The following is an 8342-nucleotide window of genomic DNA, read 5'->3' as shown; positions in this document are numbered from 1 at the left end:
AAAACTAAGACTGGTTTCTTCAGGGAACAATGGAGGACCTTTGTGGGATCTCTTAGTCATGGACAGCCAGGACAGTGACCATGCCGTCTGTACAAGATATACTGGTTCATTTCGATCCCCCGATGCGGTCTCCAGTGGGCATTGGGACAAAATAGCAGTGACTTGGAGAGGATATGTAGATAGCTGTGGCTAAGGACTGGTAAATTGCATAGAGAGGTGCAACACAGGCTTCTAAAGATGGCACAAACATCAGTGTTGCCGATCGTTAGGCAGATATCTGATGAGTGGCATGTTGTTCCAGAAATGGGGAGTGATTGGATGAGACTAGAATCAGGTGGGGCCAGAGCACAGTACGGGTTGGTGGGGAGTTAATGAGGTAAGTTTGGAAAGATATGAGAAATCTCACTAGGCCTCCGTGAAACTCCATCAAACTGAAACTTAGCCAAATGACCCTTAGATTCAGCCCATTGTCTTAATATTAGACATTAACCTTTCAATGCTAATGTTTTGATATACTCAAAAACTCAAATACTACTACCAAAGGTCAGTGTAGAAATAGGAATATAAAAAGAAAATCCAATTCAATTATAAGGTAGGTGAAAGATTTCAATCTGTCAGTTACTCGTTTAACTTAGCAAGCTAGTTAATAGACAAAAGCCATAGTGTTGCAAACCAAGACGGAAAATCCAAACCAAACCAAAAGTAAATTAATAAATAATTGAACGATTCCACGATGAGTCTTTGAAAGCTTGTAGACTTAAGAAAACATGATACAATTGCTTTGGTTTTGTACTTTATACCTTTAAGTTTAATATAACCAATCACTTACATAAGTGGTCTTTATGTTAAGGAATCATAGAATCCATACAGTGCAGATAGAGGCCATTTGGCTCATCGAGTCTGTAATAACCCTTCATACAGCATCACACCAAGACCCAGCTCCCCAATCCCATCCCTGTAACTCCCACATTTACCATGGTTAATTCACCTAGTCTGCATATTCTCTGGACACTACAAGACAATTTAACATGGCCAATCCCTCTAACTTGCACAACTTTGGACTGTGGGAGGAAACCGGAGCACCTGACAGAAGCCCATGCAAACATGGGAAAACATGCAAACTCAACACAGCTAGTTGCCCGAGGGTGGAATCTTAACCAGGTCCCTGAGGCTGAATGAATGCAGTGCTCACCACTGTCCCCTACATTCCAGAGTGCACCTTTAAATTCCAATATCAAGTAAGGTAACATGATCTATGTTTGCAATATTGAATCTTGTTACATGTCTTGGCTACTGTAATAAATCTCAAAACAAAGTTTATATGAACAATGAGGGAGGTAAACATTTCTGCAGTTTGAGATCCTTGGAAAGAATAAGTGAGAGAAAGAAATGGAGCAATGCTGTTTGATTCCAATGCACTGATACTTGGAGTTTGAGCAAGATTTGTAGCTGCTGCATAAGAAGAACAAAAGTATAAAGTTTAGAACAACAATAACTATTGCAGTACCAATAAAATGGTTTTTAATTTTGATGATAGAAGGGTCACTGTTATTTAAGTCAAAGATGATAACCATTGTTTCAGGTAATCAAACATTCTCCATTTCCTTGTAATTTTGAGTACTGCACCAAGAATAATTGAATTGGTTGTGTACATAACATAAATTGTATACCACTAAGTCACTCAGGATTTGCTAAATAGCCTCATATGAGTCTATAAGCCCATAGGAAAAATCTGAAACCAGTCTGTTTGAGATAATCCCCACTTAGGAGAGTAGGAAAGCTATAATCGACTGTAATCGCATTGGGAGAATATTGCCACAATCATTAATTATACTTATTGCCTTATTTGTAAACAGTGTTTTGCATAAAAACTTAAGTGACAATAGTAATAAATTTGAGTAAGTCAACTGCAGTCCACATGTGCAGTGCTCAAGATAAAACCGCACACACCAATTACTGTGATTACATTCAATGTCAACTTATTTCTCTATATTTCACTCAAGATTCATTGAAGACATTGTATCATTATTTTACTTACGATAGACTGAACTTGGAATACTGTGTCCAGTTCTGGTCGCCCTATTATAAGAAAGATGTGGATGCTTTGGAGAGGGTTCAGAGGAGGTTTACCAGGATGCTGCCTGGAATGGAGGGCTTATCTTACGAAGAGAGGTTGACTGAGCCCGGACTTTTTTCATTGGAAAAAAGAAGGAAGAGAGGGGAACCTATTTGAGGTGTACAAAATAATGAGGGGCATAGATAGAGTTGATAGCCAGAGACTTTTTCCCATAGGGGTCATAGTTTTAAGCTGTTTGGCGGAAAGTATAGAGGGGATGTCAGAGGGGGGTTCTTTACTCAGAGAGTTGTGAGAGCATGGAATGTGTTACCAGCAGCAGTTGTGGAAGCAAGATCATTGGGGATATTTAAGAGACATGCATACGGTCACAGAAATTTGAGGGTTCGTACATTAGGTTTACCTTACGTGAAGATCAATGGTCGGCACAACATCGTGGGCTGAAGGGCCTGTTCTGTGCTGTACTGTTCTATGTTCTATGTTCTATCATAATTAATTCTAAATTAAAACAGTCCCCAAAAAATATAAAAGGAAATCACTTTTCATGCAAATAGGATTAAATTTTCATGTGACAACGTGTCTTTTTTATTACAGATCAGAAATAATGTCTTCTCAAAAGTTAAATTTCCTGTTGATAAATAATCATGCCGTTTTGTTCTTTTGATGCAAAGAATTGCAGGAGAAAGTACTGAGAAACATGACCACAAGTAATGTTACTATAAACAAATGTAATAAACTATGAATTCCCTGGCATTCATATACATTATCTATATTTGTATTAAAGTGATAATGCCAGAACCATCCTCTTTCCATGTATAATGTATTTGAAGTGAGTGCCTAGAGACAGAGGGTGGTGGAGGAGAGCTGTCTTTCAGACTGGATGCTGTGACCAGTGGTCACAGAGGGATCGGTAGTGGGTCCACTTTTGTTTGCCATTTATATAAATAATTTGGATGAGAATATAGGAGGCATGATTAGTAAGTTTGCAGAAGACACCAAAGTTGTCAGTATAGTTGACAGTGAAGAAACTTACCTAAGACTACAAATGGATCTTGATCAATTGGGTTAATCGGCTGAAGAGTGGCAAATGGAGTTTAATCTGAATAAATGTGAGGTATTGCATTTTGATAAACCAAACAGTGGCAATTAAGCAATTAATATTAGGCCCAGGGTTGTGTTGTAGAAGGTTGGCACGGTGGCTCAGTGGTTAGCACTGCTGCCTCACAGCACCAGGGACCTGAGTTTGATTCCTGTTTCAGGTGACTGTGTGGAGTTTGCACATTCTCCCTGTGTCTGTGCAGGTGTGCTCCAAATTCCTCCCACAATCTAAGGATGTGCAGGCCTTGCTAAATTGCCCATAGTGTTCGGAGTGTGTAAGTGGGAATGGGTCTAGGTGGGTTACTCTTTGGAGTGTCAGTGTGGACTTGCTGATTCGAAGGGCCTGTTTCCACACTGTTGTTAATCTAATCACAAAACAGAGAGATCGAGGGGTTCAGGTACATAATTCTTTGAAATTTGCATCAGGGGTAGACAGAATGGATAAGAAAGTGTTTTTGAACTGGAAGTCATATTGAGGTTGTACAGGATGTTGGTGAGGCCTCTTTTGGATTATTGTGTCCAGTTCTGGATGCCCTGTTATATGAAGGATATTATTAAATCAGAAAAGATTTATCAAAAAATTGCCAGGAATGGAATATTTGAGATAGAAGGAGAGGACCTTTTTCACGGTAGCACAGGAGGTTGAAGGGTAACCTTACTGAGGTTTACAAAAGCATGAGGGGCATTGATAAGGTGAATAGCAAAGATCTTTTCCCTAAGGTGGGATAGTTTAAAACTTGTTTCAGTCTAGGAATACAGCCTAAGAATAACTAAAGAAGCAGCCCTAAGCTTCAATGCAGTAGAATAAATATACAATCTATTTGTCTGGACTTGATATTGCCATGGAATATAGGATTCCCCTTGGAAGTAGGCTTCCAAGTACAATCTGTGGATTATCATACATCTATTACGTGAAATAATTGTCTGCCCTCTTTCCATCCCCTGCAGTATTGTATTTGTTTAAAGGTTCAATCCATTTTAAAACTACAAGCCAATACTTTTAAAGATCATTAACAGACATTCAGCAGAAAAGAAAGCAACACTTATAAAATCCCTTGCAGAAACAATACTGATACAGGGTAAATTTGGGAAATCAGTTTTCAAAAGTGACCCAAAAGTGTCAGGAATATTAAGTTCCCTCCAAGGAAACATTATTGCAAACAGTTATATTTGTGTATTAGATGCAGAAGGCGGTGGCATTGTGGTATTGTCGCTAAACTATTAATCCAGAGACCCAGATAATGTTCCGGGGACCGAGGTTTGAATCCTGCCATGGCAGATAGTGGAATTTGAATTCAGTACAAAAAAAGCTGGAATTAAGAATCTATTGACCACCATGAAATCTTTGTCGATTGTTGGAAAACCCCATCTGGCCCCACTGTTGAATATACTGACTATCCAGCAGCAAACTCTGGCCTAAAGAAAACAACAACCAAAGCAAACTCACTTGTACTGTCCCTATGGACAGAAAGGTCTGTCGAAGGTTGTTGCAATGGTTCATTCATGAAGAGTGGACATTTTGAAGTGGTATGAAAAAGCAAGCAGCACCCTTAAAATTTCACCTTCGAGATGTCTGATTGGAAATAATAAAACAAAAGCTATACACAAACTATAAATAATTGCAAGGAAGGTTCGGCACTTAGGATTATAAAGTACCATTTTTGGAACATGTAACCATTGACTAGCATATACACCGAGTCTATGTTAGTAAAATACACATTTTAATAAGGTAGAATTGTATTTCGCATGTAATAGTATGGATTCCAAAACAATAATGTAAAGGTAACAAGACAGATGGATGGAGGGAAAATACAATTCAGTCATGGCCTAACTGATCTGCAGAACAAGTTCAAGGAATTGAATGTTCTGTTCATAGCAAATAATGGATCAATGAACTTGATTGGAGGCTTATGGCAGTGACAGACTACAATTGTTTTATTTCACAAGACATGTTGGATTATTTAACATCATTAAGAAACATTTCTTATTTGAATTTAACTAAAGTTTTGGAGAGCTAACATTTTCTCCAATAATGAATCAAATTTCGAGCTTGCCTTTCTCTTCAACAATCCAATCACTGGATCACAAAATGCAGGTTAATATGTTCCAGTACAAGGAAATGATAACTAATAGTTTATTAAAACTTAGCTGGTCAAAAGTTCATTGGTTATTATGCATTGATTTAAAGTCTTGGATAAAGATTCCCATAAAACACTGTTTCAAAACAGTGAAAGAATAAAAATTCAAACTCAACATGGGAATGAATGAGAAACTAGTTGAAAGAAAGCAAGCAGCAGATGTAATTAGAATGTGATATTTATGTGGAATAGGTACTTAACTGGGACACCTGCCTTTTCCTATTTGTCTCTAGTTAACACAAATCAGTCATGTTCACTGATGATACAAAACCAGAAAGGTAGAAAGGTTGATTTTGGGAAAATTGTCACAAGTAAAATTGAAAAAATATAAAACAGTGCCAGATGAAGTGCAATAAATATCATTGGAAGGTGTTTATGTTGAGAGAGAAAAGTACCAACTGAAAATTAATTATTAAAGCCTGGGGTAAATTCAAACATGTGGTGAAATCATTCTGAATATTTTAGAATTTTTGTTTATTTCCTTACTTTCCTTTTCGGTTCCTATTCTATCTTGCTATTTTTCTCTCATTATTTCTTTTCCTTACGTGATTGTATATTGAATTGGTTTCTTTAATTAAATCCCCTCAATCTTCAATTTGCTAATTTTCTATTCCTTAAATCTTATTAGTCAAAGTGGTACACTATTTCTTGTCCTGTTTCCTCAGATAGCTCATTGCAATCAGTGAACCTGTATCAGCTTGTACTTCCAGTAACTCTGTGGGCAAAATAGTTTTGTACTGAAAGCTTCACAGGAAAATTTAACTAATGGCAAATGTCATTGGATACCTTGTCCTGCAAATTCTGGCCATTCAAATACTATCTCAGTTATGGTTGCCATGACAAAATAAAAATTCATGTTCTAGACTTAATTCAAAGACTGACCTTATGTGTCATTGGACAAAGCTGCAAAATTAGTATTTTTTTAAAACTGGAGTTCTTTTTATCATGAGAAAAGATGATTAATATAGTTTACTTAGATAATGTCACCCTTAAAAACAGTACAGAAAGGCTAAGCCTGGAGCATTTATTCCGGTGCAAAGCAAGAATGTATAATTAGGGGGCAGAAGTTCAAATTAGCAAAAGGCAAACTAATGACTAATGTGAAGATTAGAAGCATAATTTGTTGAAAAATTGAAATGAGCTAAAATATGCTAAATAGTCACCCTAATTTATATTTGTCTTGTAATCACAAGGTAGATAGATGGAAATCGAAAAGAGATTACATTAGTTTTGAATATTTCTTGCTATGCTTCTCTGCATTACTTCTGTATAAGTGCCGTGGGTATCACCGCTTTTAGTTATTTTCAAATACAAATAATGTTAAATGTTTACTCCCATTTATTTTGAGAAGAATTATTTGTTAGGCTAATAAGATTGAATGAGTCTTTTAGTGTCTCATTAATTCTTTTGTTAAAATTTCTTCCATTTTATTTAAGGTTAAGAGAATCAAGTGATGGCTAATAACTGTTTGAGCACATATATAAGGAGCTCTTGTGGCCCAGCATGTGCGATGAGAAGGGAAGTTGTCATGGAGAAAATATAGAGAATCACCGGGAGACACAGAAAATTCTTCAAAAAGTAGGTCTTTTATTTGCAAACAAAAAACCGTGATACTGAGAAAGCAGATTCTTGAATGCCCACGAACCTCAGGCATTTTTTAATATCTTTTTTTATTATGTTTCTGTTAGTTTATCAGCACGTGCAACTATATTAATCAAAGTATCTTACTCTAGCTACACAGTAAACCAATGATGTTAGTTCCCATTATCTCTTTATTTGTACATTCTATTAATGTTATTCTAATGTCATGGTTAGATATTTATTATCACCTCTGCTACAGTGATCTTCCATTCCAGACTAACCTGTCATGATTAGATATTTAGCTATTCCATCTATTACAATAGTCTCCAGTCTCAAGCTGACTTTACTAACTATTAATTAGATATTTAATGTCATGTCCCAAATATTTATGGTCCCAATCTTGTCATAATGACACTTAACTACCTTTACTAACTGTTATCTCATCTCGCCATTGTGACCTTTCAGCCTCAACCTTACTTTGCTAATTCGTGTAAGAGCATTCCACTATTCTTATCCCATCCTGCCTTCCACAGACGACAGATTGCCAGTCGTCTTCATGCTTTAACCCTTCCCATGCTTTCATGTTCTTTATTTTCCTTAAAGTCTGAGGAAGTCAATAAATGTTTGCCTCAAAAGATAAGGTGAATGGGGCTTGATTTCAATTTCACCAACTGGCTTGTAATCTATTAACAGCAGTAGAAAGAATCAAGGTGAAGATTAGAAACTAGGATCCCTGAGATTCTGATTGGATTTACTTTGGAGAAGAAAGTAGTAACCAAATGGAAAGTGCTGGAAAATGATTTTGTGTTTGTGAAGTTAAACTGCATGATCGAGTTAAATAAAGTGAATTTGTTTTATTCATTGCCACAGAACAAAGCAAGGCACAGCCTTGATACCATCACTTCCTATGAGAAAGTCAGCAGTCACATGACTCCAGGTTACAGTCCAACAAGTTTATGTGAAATAGCAAGTTTTCAGAGTGCTGATTCTTCATCTGGTGATGGCTACTCTCAAAAGCTTGTGATTTCAATTAAACCTGTTGGACTATTACCTGGTATCGTGTGACTTCTGACTTTGTCTACCCCAGTCCAACACCAACACCTCTACATCGTTCTTATGAGAAGAAAGATCAACTGTAAAGTATTCTCAAAGCTAGAGGTTCAATGATTGGAAACTGAACAAAGGTCTGAAATTATATTAATTTCTGAACAGAATTACAAGTTGATGCTAAATGCAATATCAGGTATCATTAGACTTTTAAAAAATTAGAAAGCTGTATGGATGTTATATAAAGAATATGTAATGAGGTCGAACAGATAATATGCAAAATTGTGGAAATCCTGCTCGAAGATTCTTAATTCAGTGTTTACCTTTCAATTGCACGATTGTACAGAAGTGTTGAATATGAGTGGATTCCTAGAATTAACTGGAGCTGGAATTTTGGAAATAAA

The sequence above is a fragment of the Chiloscyllium plagiosum genome, unplaced genomic scaffold (assembly GCF_037043375.1).
Source record: "Chiloscyllium plagiosum isolate Xiang-an unplaced genomic scaffold, Cpla_swu_hap1 HiC_scaffold_14, whole genome shotgun sequence".
NCBI classification, from domain to species: domain Eukaryota; kingdom Metazoa; phylum Chordata; class Chondrichthyes; order Orectolobiformes; family Hemiscylliidae; genus Chiloscyllium; species Chiloscyllium plagiosum.
The sequence above is the reverse complement of the archived record's forward strand: the minus strand, read 5'-3'. Positions refer to the sequence as shown.